At 40.8% G+C, this 12,172-nt stretch overlaps 1 long non-coding RNA gene across 3 annotated transcripts in view; it reads left to right on the top strand.

Annotated features, from left to right (window-relative positions):
* Positions 1-12,172, top strand: part of LOC150056840 (uncharacterized) — a 121,446-nt gene that overhangs the window by 44,256 nt on the left and 65,018 nt on the right. For 2 of the 3 annotated variants that reach the window (XR_016537096.1, XR_016537094.1), the window contains exon 5: positions 6,240-6,286. The exons of the other annotated variant lie outside the window; for it this stretch is intronic. This is a non-coding gene — a long non-coding RNA (uncharacterized LOC150056840). The remainder of the gene's footprint in view (positions 1-6,239; positions 6,287-12,172) is intronic. 3 annotated transcript variants of the gene reach the window in all.

Raw genomic sequence — 12,172 nt, 5'->3', positions numbered from 1 at the left:
GGGCCCTGTCCATGAGCTTTTCAGCTCAAGGCTAGTGCTCTACCACTTGAGCCACAGTGCCACTTCTGGTTTTCTGGTGGTTAATTGGAGATGAGTTTCATGGACTTTAGTGCCCAGACTGGCTTTGAACCATGATCCTCAGATCTCAGTCTCCAGAGTAGCTAGGATTGCAGGTGTGAGCCACTGGTGCCTGGCTCCTAATTTGATGTTTTGACATAACAATCTTCTGTTTAAAAACAAGAACAAAATAAAAGCACTTGAATTCTGAAGACCTAATGTATAGTGTGGTAACTGCAATTAATACTGTATTGTATATGTTAAATATGCTAAGAAGGTGAATATTAATGTTTTTGACACAGAAATGTGTTTTGACACATATCCACAAAATGAACATGAAACCACCTTAAAACTCGAAGCTATTTTCCTGAGATAGAAATTTAGACATCATTCTGGAAGGTGAGAACAAAGTATCAGATGCCCATTTAGGCATGTGTGACATGAATTTATTTCATGATTACCATGTTAAAATTATAGTACTGGGCCAGTACTGGTGACTTACATCTGCAGTCTAGCTACTCAGGAGACAGAGACATGTAAGGTTATGACTAGAAGCCAACTTAGGCAGAAAAGTCTGTGAGACTCCATTTCTAAAATAACCTGTAGAAAGCCAGAGTGGAGGCATGGCTCAAATGATAGAGCACCAGTCATGAGCTAGAAAGTGAATAAATGCAAGAGGCCTTCAGCTTAAGTCTAAACACACACACACACACACACACACACACACACACACACACACACACACACCCCTTCCCAATACAGAAAGACAATGGAAAACTTACTCCCTCCTGGACTCTGGGTCTATTTTTTTCTGTTTTGATGAACAATATCCTGTGTTCTTGCACAAAGCTTTTTCATTTCCCTATCTTCTCTAGTTCCATCTGGCCATGTTACCAGTCACCTTTGTAACACCTTTTGTTCACTATTAGCATTTAAGAAATGCCCTGTGTGTGCATTTGTGAGTGTATTTATGGTCTAGTTTCTTTCATTTGATGGGTTGCTCATTTCCCCCTTTATTCAAATTTCATTTAAGCCACTCCTTTCCCATGTCCATATGATGTTCGATGAGACATGAATTCTGGAATTCTTAATACTCTCTTGTGGGTAATTTCTGCATTTTCATAATTTCTAATAATGTGTCCATCTACAGTGTTGTGGGGCATGTTATTTCTTCCCCAGAAATTCTTCTTCTGAGAGCAGGTGTCTTTCTTTCCACCTTCACCCACCACCACATAGCTGTGGACTCAGGATGGGTGCGAGAAGTTGATCATGTGACCTAGGGCCCGTCATTCGCTTCCTGTCCACAGTGATGTACTTTGGCCCTGGCCTTGTGATCCACGGAGAGCAAAACTGATTCAGAGATTCTTGGAGAATTCTAAGACTTTCTCACACCCTTTCCTCAACGGATTTATAAATAAGAATGCATAGACAGGCCCAGGGGCTTCCATCTGTAATCTTAGCTAATCAGGAGGCTGATTTGAAGATCATGGTTTGAAGCCAGTTTAGGCTAGAAAGTCTGTGAGACTCTTATCTGCAACTAGCCACCAAAAAGCCAAAAGTAGAGCTATGACTCAAATGGCGGAGCAGCAGCCTTGAGCAAAAAAGGACAGTGCCCAGACCCTGAGTTCAAACCCCAATACTAGTGAATGTGTGAATGCATTCTCTCTGTTTCTCTGTATGTCTCTGTCGCTGTCTCTCTGTCTCTCAGTCTCTGTCTCTGTCTCTCTCTCTCACACACACACACACACACACACACATACACATGCACACACAATCCTTTCTCTCACACACACATACACACACAATCTTGGAAACTCATGTGTTACAGAAATCATCCAAAGTCTTTAAGTTTCCGGATGGGACTTATTTTTAACAGCCTGCCTCCATCTGCCTCCCTCATTTCAATTTAAGTCAATTAGTCAATTTCTTTGCATTTTAGTTTTGCTCTATTTGTCAAATGGAGATAATAAGAGATGCCTCAGAGGGAAGCAGGGAGGATAAACTAATTAATGGTCATACAGTCCTGGTGGCACGTGCCTGCTAAGTGGTCATGATTCTAAGCAGATCTTTACAGCCCCTTGGCTGCTCAGTGGCTGCGCATTGGACAGTGTCATTTATAATATGATGCTCTTTTTATCCAAAGAGACACATGGAGCATATCAGAAGCCAGGGCCAGAATCAAGGCTAGCAAGTGGGTGGAGAGGAGGTGAGGAGTGGACAGAGGCATTGCACTTTTCTCTGGTGATGGGATTAGGTTGCTTGTTATGAAGTCTGGTCCTATGCATGTCATGATGCTCATAGCTTTGGGGTCCTCTTTTCTTTTTTTTCATATATTTTTTATTGTAATTAATAGAAGGGTTACATTATATTTGCCAGATAAAAGGTGCATTACTTCACAAACATTGATATCCTTTCTCATGTTTTGGCTTTTGCTTAACTCTTCCACTCAAGGATGGCACTTTACCATTTGAGCCACAATTGCACTTTTCCACCTTTTGTGGTTAATTGAAAATAGAACCACTTGGATTTGTCTGCTGGGACTGGCTTTGGACCTTGATCTTCACATCTCAGCTTCCTCAGTAGCTCGGATTACAGGTGTGAGTCATCAAAGCCCAACTTATGAAATTTTCCTTGGCTGGTAATTAAGTTATATATTGGGAAATCATGGCAGTGACAAAGGGAAAATGAACTGGAATTTACTTTTGTTTGATGTAGGGGAAGGCTAGGTATATTTAGGATAGAAGATGATGGATAATGTGGCCCAAGTACCAGAAAATAGTTGCCCTGTGAGCTGATCCTGGGGCAGAATTGACTTTAGCTATGGACCCTTTCTCTGTGAGTCTTGAACTCAGAGCCTGGGTGCTGTCCCTGAGCTTCTTAGGCTCAAAGCTAATGTTCTACCACTTGTGTCACATGTGACACTTTTGGCCTTTTCTAAGTACAGTAGTCTATTGGAGATAAGACTATCACAGACTTTCTTGGCCCGGCTGGAGATCTCAGCCTCCTGAGTAGCTAGGATTATATGCATGAGCCACCAATGCTCGGCTTCCATGAATCTCTGAAAATAGTTCAGCACAGTTCTTGGCTGTCCATAAATAAAACACATAAGAGATGTCTTAAGATTTGGTTGAACTCTGGATAATGCGGTCAGCAGAGCCTTTAGTTTTCTTACTGTGTAAGTTGCTAAAGGATATTTACCTTTGCACTCAAAGCATCCAGATGTTTAGAAGCAAGAAGTCTGGTTTCATGTTCTTTATAGACAAAATGGATGTCTACTGGCCAGAGTCCTCTGTTTTCATCTGGAAATGGGAAAATACACTGAGAACTGGACTTGAATTTAGGGTCTGGGTACTAGCCTTTTTTGTTTCATAAATGAGGATTTGGTGGCCTGAGACCCTGAATAATATGCCAAATCAGCAAGACAGGGTTCAAAGCTGAACTTTATGTCTCAGAGTCCTTGATATTGTTGGTAATGTTTCTCCATGCTATTGTTTGGTTTGAATGAATAGACATCACCATTTGAGGGTTTTGTTTTCTATTTGTTTTCTTCAGACAATACCTTGCTCTACATCTCAGGCTGTCGTCAAACTTGTGATCTTTTCTTAGCTTCCCAAGTGCTGGAATTTAAAGGCACATCACCACACTTGGCTAATGTGGCTAGAAGTAACCATTTAAAAAATTATTGTTGGAGGCCGGGAGTTTGGCCTAGTGGTAGCGTGCTTGCCTGGCATGCACAAAGACCTGGTTTCAATTCCTTGGTACCACATACATAGAAAAAGCCAGAAGTGGTGCCTATGGCTCAAGTGGTAGAGCTCTAGCCTTGAGAAAGTCCAAGGACAGTGCTCAGGCCCTGAGCTCAAGCCCAGGACTGGCAAAAAAAATATTAAAAAAAATTATTGTTGGAAAGCCATATAATGAGTGATTATTTCCTTAATGTACTATGTTATCTCTCATCTCTTTTGCTATCCCTTGGCTATCTTGTATTGTTACAATATTCACCTTGTTATATGATATATTTTATATATGCTTAATTGGTTATTTGAAATAGGAGAGGGAAGGTGGGAAATCAAGATGAGCCGGGGGCGGTGGCGGGGAAGGGAAATGGGGACCATGACAGGAGAAAGGGTATCAATATTTGTGAAGTAATGTACCTTCTATCTGGTGAATATAATGTGTAACCCCTCTATTAATTACAATAAAATATATGAAAAAAATTATTGTTGGGATAATGTATAGAGGGGTTACAGTTACATTTGTCAGGTAGTAGGTGCATTACTTCTCGCACATTGATACCCCTTCTCATGTTTTTGTCCCCATTTCCCTAAAAGTAACCATTTTTGTTTCTACTTGTATTTTGCTTGAGTACCATGCACAATTTGATGCAATGGAACTTTGCTTGCAGGCACTGTGGGCTGATGTGTCCCCGTCTCACTGGAGTCATTAAAGATGTTAGGCTCTTCCTATTCCAGAATTTTTGTGATCACTTCCAGAAGGTTGTCTTGGTATATTCAAAATCTAGCCAAGGTTTTCTTCAAGATGACTGAATCGAAACTAGGTAGTGCAGCCCATTTATTGTTACAATGACATTGTAAAGACTGTTTTGTGCTGACTTAACCAGCTTATATAATAAAGGCAGTGAATGATATCACCTAGATGTGGGCGAGCAGAGGTCCAGCCATGTCTCTTACCCACCATGTCTCTTACCCGTCTGCTCAGACAATCTCACTGTATTGGCATGATGCAGACTGTTGCCTCCAGAAGACTGCCTTGGTTCTAGAAATCACACCTGTACTCTCAACAAGAACAAGAGAAATGAATTAGAACTGGTGGCTTTGTGTGTGTGTGTGTGTGTGTGTGTGTGTGTGTGTGTGTGTGTGTGTGTGTGTGTGTGCTGGTAATGGAGCTTGAACTCAGAACTTTGTACTCTTTCTTGACTTTCTCATTCATACCTGACACTCTTTCACTTAAGCCCCATATCCTCCACTTCTGGCTTTATGTTGGCTTGTCTAGAAATAGGAGGGTGTTGGATTTGTCTAAGTGGACTGGTTTTAACCTGTGATTCTTAGATCTCAGTTTTCTGAGTAGCTAGGATTATAGGCATGTTCTATGGATTCTTGAATTTCCACATTTAAAAAATTGCTTTTTTCCTTTCTTTCCTTTCTCCTGCCTTCCCACCTCCCTCCCTCCCTCCCTCCCTCCCTCCCTCCCTCCCTCCCCCCTCATTCCTTCTTCCCTCTCTTTCTTCCTTCCTTTTCTCCCCCTCTCTCTCTCTCTTTCTTTCTTTCTTTCTTTCTTTCTTTCTTTCTTTCTTTCTTTCTTTCTTTCTTTCTTTCTTTCTTTCTTTCTTTCTTTCTTTCTTCTTTCCTTGTGCCAGTACTGGGGCTTGAACTAGACCTTGTGTTCCTTCTTGTTTTTTCTCTTTCACTTGATCTATACCTTCACTTCTGGCTTCTGAAATAAAAAAAATATTTTAAAAATTGTTATGATAAAGGGGATATGCAGAGGGGTTGAAGTTGCCTAACTCAAGGTAAGAACACATTTCTTCACTGTTTCCCAGTTTTTCTCTCCCATCCCCATCCACAGTAATATAGTTCATTTCCAACAAAGAGTCTCCTGAAACTATATAAGGCACTTCTGGCTTTCTCAGGATCAGTTGGAGAAAAAAGTTAGATTTTTCTAACCAAGCTGGCTTCAAGGTGTGATTCTCAGATTTTAGCTTCTTGAGTAGCTAGGATAAGAATGAGGTTCAGGGGCCGGGAGTTTGGCCTACTGGTAGAGTGCTTGCCTAGCATGCACAAAGACCCGGGTTCGATTCCTTGGTATCGCATACTTAGAAAAAGCCAGAAGCGGTGCTGAGGCTCAAGTGGTAGAGTTCTAGGCTTGAGAAAAATCCAAGGACAGTGCTCAGGCCCTGAGCTCAAGCCCAGGACTGGCAAAAAAAAAAAAAAAAAAAAAGAATGAGGTATAGGTGCCTGATTAAAACAAAATAAACTTTTTAAAAGAAGCCTTGTACCTTCTGAAAGGGGTCTGGGAAAGTGTATGTATAGCTTTTATATTTTTCTTTTAGATGACAATGCAAAATATACTGGGCATAAATACTGGGTTACCCAAGGTTCAACATAAAGTGGTCCAGAAAGAAATACATGCAGCCATAATAAGTGTCATTCTTTCTTCACTTCCAGTTTAGCTTCATTGTCTGGTCCGTCTTCCTTCATGGATGAGTCAGAAGGTGAGTGTCTCTTCCTGAGAACTTACTGGTTGTGGCAAATGTATCCACAGTGATGGACATGCAAAACTGAAGGGTCAGCAGGTGTATTGGAATGAAGATCTGAGTAGAAATGGGTCAGCTTAGGGGAGAAATGAGATCCCAGTAGTTAAGGGTATGGACTCCAGAGCTGGGTTGTTTTAGGATTAAGTTCAGGCTCTGTTATTTCCTACCTTCGTGACTTTACCAAGTTATATAACCTCTCTATGCCTCTGTTTCCTCACAGGTTGGATGGGGATAATCATAATACTCTATTCATTGGGTTGTTATAAAAAGTTATATTTACATGGTGAGAGAATAATAGTTTTTGACTCATAATAAGTGTTCAGTACCACCATCATCATCGTCATCATCTGCCACCATCACCACTATTATCATCTCTATCTTGTTCATTAAAATTGGAGCTATTTGAATTACAGACATTGGAAGTTGGGATGCAGGATAAAGAAATAGCAGGTATGGGAGCAGATGAAGAGGAAAAGCCAGAGAATGAATCAGGCCATACTTATTCCCTGTAGGCAAGTGGGCTACTTCCTTTAAAGGGACTTCCTGTTACCTGGCAGGATGAATGACTCACAGGTGGGGATATATCGCTTATCTTGTGGCCTGAACATATGTCCTGGAAGAGATGTGTTGATTCCAGAGTATAGAGATGCAATGGTGATGGTGGAGAGAATAATAGCAATTTAGGGAGGGGGAACAGGATATGTTTCTTCTAATGCTAAGAATCCAATAGGTTTTTGAGAACCATTCACTATAGAAAGCTGTTGCACTTTAGTTTCTCACTTTGATCTGGTCTGACCTCCTTTGATTGAATGATTTGTGTGTGGTGTGTGTGTGTGTGTGTGTGTGTGTGTGTGTGGTTTGTGAGTCACTGAGATAATCATCAGTCATGCCCATTTATATGTGTGTGGCTCTAAGGGTGGGCATTTGAGTTCACTGGAATACGGCTTAGTTCACAGGCTTGCCTGGGTCTTACTTCATCGGCAGCTAGAATTTATGACGGGGTAAAGATACAAGACAAAATTAAGGTGTTCTCTACTTTTCAATGGGCTTGGACCACACTAAATGCTTAAACAGATACCTGCTTGTTTTAATAAACCATGGTGGGCAGATATGAAGACTTAAAGTTGATAATAATGTCAAACAGGCTAGGGTGAAAGAGCTCGACATGAATTATACTCTAACTTGATTTAGGAAACAGTAACTTTGTAAATCCCATTAACAATAAATTGGGAAAAGATAAAAATACATAGGCAAGACATTAATACTTATATTAACTAATATAATCCACACAACAATTCTGTGAGGCCAGGTCACAATTCTCACCCATCCCTATTATAGCAGATGAGGAAACTGAGGAACAGATACCTTATAGAGTCAGAAATGTGCCTGTTATATTGGAAAAAAGTGCTTGTGTGTCTAGACTTGAGACAGGCTTGGAACATTGATCTGGGCATATTATTCTAGATTGTGTCATTCTAACTCCTTGCCCTATAAGGAGATTAAAAAAAAAGACAAAACTATGCCCGGTCTTTTTTTTTTTACACAACTTAGTTCATTTGTACAAGGCTCTTATTTGCTCTGAAAGCATAACGTGTGTAACTGATAGATTTGCCTTGTGCTTTGTAAGGTGGCAGACTTTAGGAGTTCCATCTTGATGGACAGGTTTGAAATGCTGAGGCCAAGCTAGAAGATGGTAGGCCAGGCAGCAGGAGATAAATTAGAGGTCTTCAACAACAAGCAAGTCCATTTGACTAGGCAAAGGCATAAGCATATAGGTTACAGAAAACTTTAAATGTCAGGCCAACCGTGTGAATTTTGTGCAAGGGGCAATGGGGCAATTTTTCACAATAAGACCTCAGTAGAAAGCAGGGCCCTGCAGGGAGAGCAGAGTTCCTCTGGGAAAGACTGGGGCTGTGGATGAGGTTGTGGCTGGGGTCTACCCTCCTTATCATTATATAAAGGATTTGTGTTTTCAGACTCTCCAGTGAGGTCTTTTTCTTTTTTTTGTCAGTTGAAGAGCTTGAACTCTGGGCCTGGGCGCTGTACCCCAGCTCTTCAGCTCAAGCTAGTGCTCTAATACTTAAGCCATAGCACTACTTCCTGTTTTCTGGTGCCTAATTGGAGATAAGAGTCTCACGCAATTGTGCCTGGGCTGGCTTTGAACAGTGACCCTCAGATCTCAGCCTCCTGAGTAGCTAGGCTTACAGGCATGAGCCACCAGCACCCGGCTCTTTTTACTATTTTTTTTTTTTTTTGCCAGTCCTGGGCTTGAGCTCAGGGCCTGAGCACTGTTCTTGGATTTTTCTCAAGGCTAGAACTCTACCACTTAAGCCTCAGCACCACTTCTGGCTTTTTCTAAGTATGTGGTACCAAGGAATCGAACCCGGGTCTTTGTGCATGCTAGGCAAGCACTCTACCACTAGGCCAAACTCCTGGCCCCTCTTTTTACTATTTTTGACCTTTATATTTCTTGTCAAGCATTGAGGCCAGAGCTACCATTACCTGTGACTCATTTCCTCAGATCCTTAACCAGTCTTGTGGCTTTTGTTCCTAGTCCTCCGTATACCATAGAATAGTATAGTGTACCATAAACTAGTATAGTATGCCATACACTCCAATGCCACTAACCTTCTTGAAGCTCTTTAATGGCTCTCAAGATTACAATTGAAATGCTTATGTATAGGCTTCAAAGGCTTTGTCGGATAGCATCCCTGTAAAGACCTCTGATCTTACCTGCCACCTCTCCGTCCCTCTCTTTCTGTGCTCTATCCCTACTGAGCTCTTGTGTGCTTTGAACCTTCATAGAGTGTTCCTGCCTCAGGACCTTGACTCTTACTATTTCTTCTGTTCAGTGCATGCTTTTTCTACATTCCAGCATGGCTGTATCCTGTCTGTGCTGGGTGCCATTTAGATCTTTGTTCATGTGCCAGCTTCTCTGGCTACTTTTACCATCAGTACTCAGTGCTACCTAAATTTATGCTTTCATTTGTTTGTTTATTTGTTGATTGTATGTATTGCTTACTAAAATGTAAGCTCTGGCTGATCTACAGTGGCCAAGATCTAAGGTTTGTGGTTTGAGGCCAGCATGGGTAGGAAAGTCTTTGAGACTCATCTCTAATCAACCACCAAATGGAGCTGTGGCTTACGTGGTAGAGTGTTAGTCTTGAGCAAAAATTTAAGAGACAGCACCTAGGTACTGAGTTCAAGCTCAGGAAGGAAAGAAGGAAGGAAGATAGGGAGGCATGGGGGAAGGGAAGGCGGGCAAGCAGGCAGGCAGACAAATAAAAATAAGCTCTGTGAGGACAAGACTATCTACCTATTCACTGAGCTGTTTCCTTTACACAGAACATTCTGTACACCACACTATACAATGAATATTAGCAAATTAATAACCCATATGATTGAGATATCTCTTATAGCTTAGAAGTAAAGTTGTTTCATTTTCTAGAATAGTTATTTTCTATCTACAAGTGTTCATCATGTTTCCAAATTTGCTCATCTAGGGCTTTTGTGACCTCTACAAGAAACAGCATCCATTTTAGGTGTATTAAAGGCAGTGTGTAAGTAGTAGAGTTCATTTCTGATATTAATTCTTTTGGCTGCTGTGAATAGTTTTTCTCTGGTTGTTAGTAATTAAAACAAACAAGCAGAAAGACTCATATTATTCCATCTCATTGCCAAATTGGATATTGCTCAACTCAAAATTAAATGTACACACACCCATAAAACTAGCTAGACAGGCTATTGCAATTACATTAAGTTCCTTGTGTTCATTAGCCATGTTGCTTTTCATAGTTTATCCTGCTTGGCATATACATCAAAGTAACAGTCACAAAGACTTCTACAAAAATGTAGAGATTGTAGATGTGGAAAAATGGTTAAGATATTTGTATGTGAGTTGGTTTCCAGCTACATGGCAGCACATGCACTGTTCTCATGATATCAAGCATTGAGACATAGAATGAAAAAATTTTGTGTTTTGTCAAAACTCACTACTCTTAGCTCATTGTCTGTCCAGTCACCTAAAAAATGGTAGCTATGATTCAGCTTTGTTTTCTGCACCTTGGAAATTGAAGGAACAGAATACCAGCCCAGATCTCTTTAGTGGGTGATTCATTCTCTAACATCAATGTCTTCCTTTTAGAAGCTGCCTAAGCTTAATGGCCTTGTAGATATGGTGATTTATATTTGGGGTTGATGGTGTTCTAAATCTACTGTTCTTATTTTTAGTAGATTTATTTTAACCAAGACAATGAATTTCTTAGGATTTTCATAGCATTCCATTTTTCTTTTTTTAAATCCCCCTCCATTTTTAATGGATAGTTCTTTATGAGAAATACAAAATAGTAATTGTTTAGATAGACAAGTCAAGATAACAATTAAGATAAATAAGTGAGGAATTCTCACCAAGAAAACCATGTAAAAATTTTTCATAGAGGTTTGAAGATTATGACTAAGAAATATTTAATTTTAATTCAAAGGCATAGCTCTGGAACTTTTACTTTCTTTCTCTTCTTTTGTTTTTTTATTTTCTGGTAGTACCAGGGCTTGAACCCAGCACCTTATATTCTTACTTGGCTTTCTTGCTCACAACTGGCTCCTTACCTTTTGAGCCATGCTGCCAGCCTAGCATTTTTGCTGTTTAACTAGAGATGGAGTGTTAAGACTTTTCTGCTTGGCCTAGGAATCTTGATTCCTCAGGTCTCAGACTCAGATCTCTTATTTAAAAAACAACTTCGAAACTTGAGGCAGACTGTCAGCCTTAGCATTTTCAGGTCTATCTTCAGCATAGACTGTGAACTCCTTGGAGGCGGAACCTCCTCATTCATCTTTCTTTCCCATTGTCTCGCATGACACCGGTGCAGGTGAATCAACAAAATGCTGTGATGTGGCTGGTCATAGCTGATTACTCAGCTCACTACATGCCAGAGATTGTATTAGCTGCTTTGCATATATTATCTTATTTAATTCCCACAACAGTCTAGGGAGACAGTAACACAATATTCTGTCTACATTTTGTGAAAATACTGAAGCCTAGACAGGTCAAGGTTATGGCCACTGTCACACAGCTGGTGAGGTATTAGACCTGGACTCAGGGCCTAGGCGCTGTCCCTGAGCTTTTGTGCTCAAAGGTAGCACTCTACCACTTGAGCCACAGCTCTACTTCTGATTCTCTGGTAGTTAACTGGAAATAAGAATGTTTCATGAAGGGGCTGGGAGTTTGGCCTAGTGGTAGAGTGCTTGCCTGGCATGCACGAAGACCCAGGTTCGATTCCTCGGTACCATATATATAGAAAAAAGCTGGAAATGGTGCTGAGGCTCGAGTGGTAGAGCTCTAGCCTTGAGAAAGTCCAAGGACAGTGCTCAGGCCCTGAGCTCAAGCCCAGGACTGGCAAAAAAAATAATAATAAATAAATAAAAATAAAAATAAAAAGAATGTCTCATGAAGTCCAGATGGCTTCAAACCATGATCCTTCTATCTCAGCCTTCTAAGTAGCTAGGATTACAGGCATGAGCCACGAGGGCCTCACTAAATTTACTTGTTTGTTACCAGAATGAGAGATCTTAGTTAACCAAGAACCACCTACAGCACCTGGTCCACCCCAATCTGTGAAGAGTTAAACTGTGACAAGAGTAGACAATGGTGTTGTCCCAGCTCTAACCAAAGAAGAGAGGAGAAGGTTTCAGGGAGAAATGATTATCTGTGTCACCTTTAGTTCCAGAAGACAAGAGAGCACTAGATTTCAGAGACAAGGGGAGAAAAGAAAGTACCCCAAAAGGGAGAGGTGACAGAAAAGAAAGGGGGAAAAGTTTTACATTGTGAGAAGTTTCTAGCCAGATGCC

Source organism: Megascapheus bottae, chromosome 11, assembly GCF_031878675.1.
Source record: "Megascapheus bottae isolate mThoBot1 chromosome 11, mThoBot2.hap1, whole genome shotgun sequence".
NCBI lineage: Eukaryota > Metazoa > Chordata > Mammalia > Rodentia > Geomyidae > Megascapheus > Megascapheus bottae.
The sequence above is the reverse complement of the archived record's forward strand: the minus strand, read 5'-3'. Positions and strand labels throughout refer to the sequence as shown.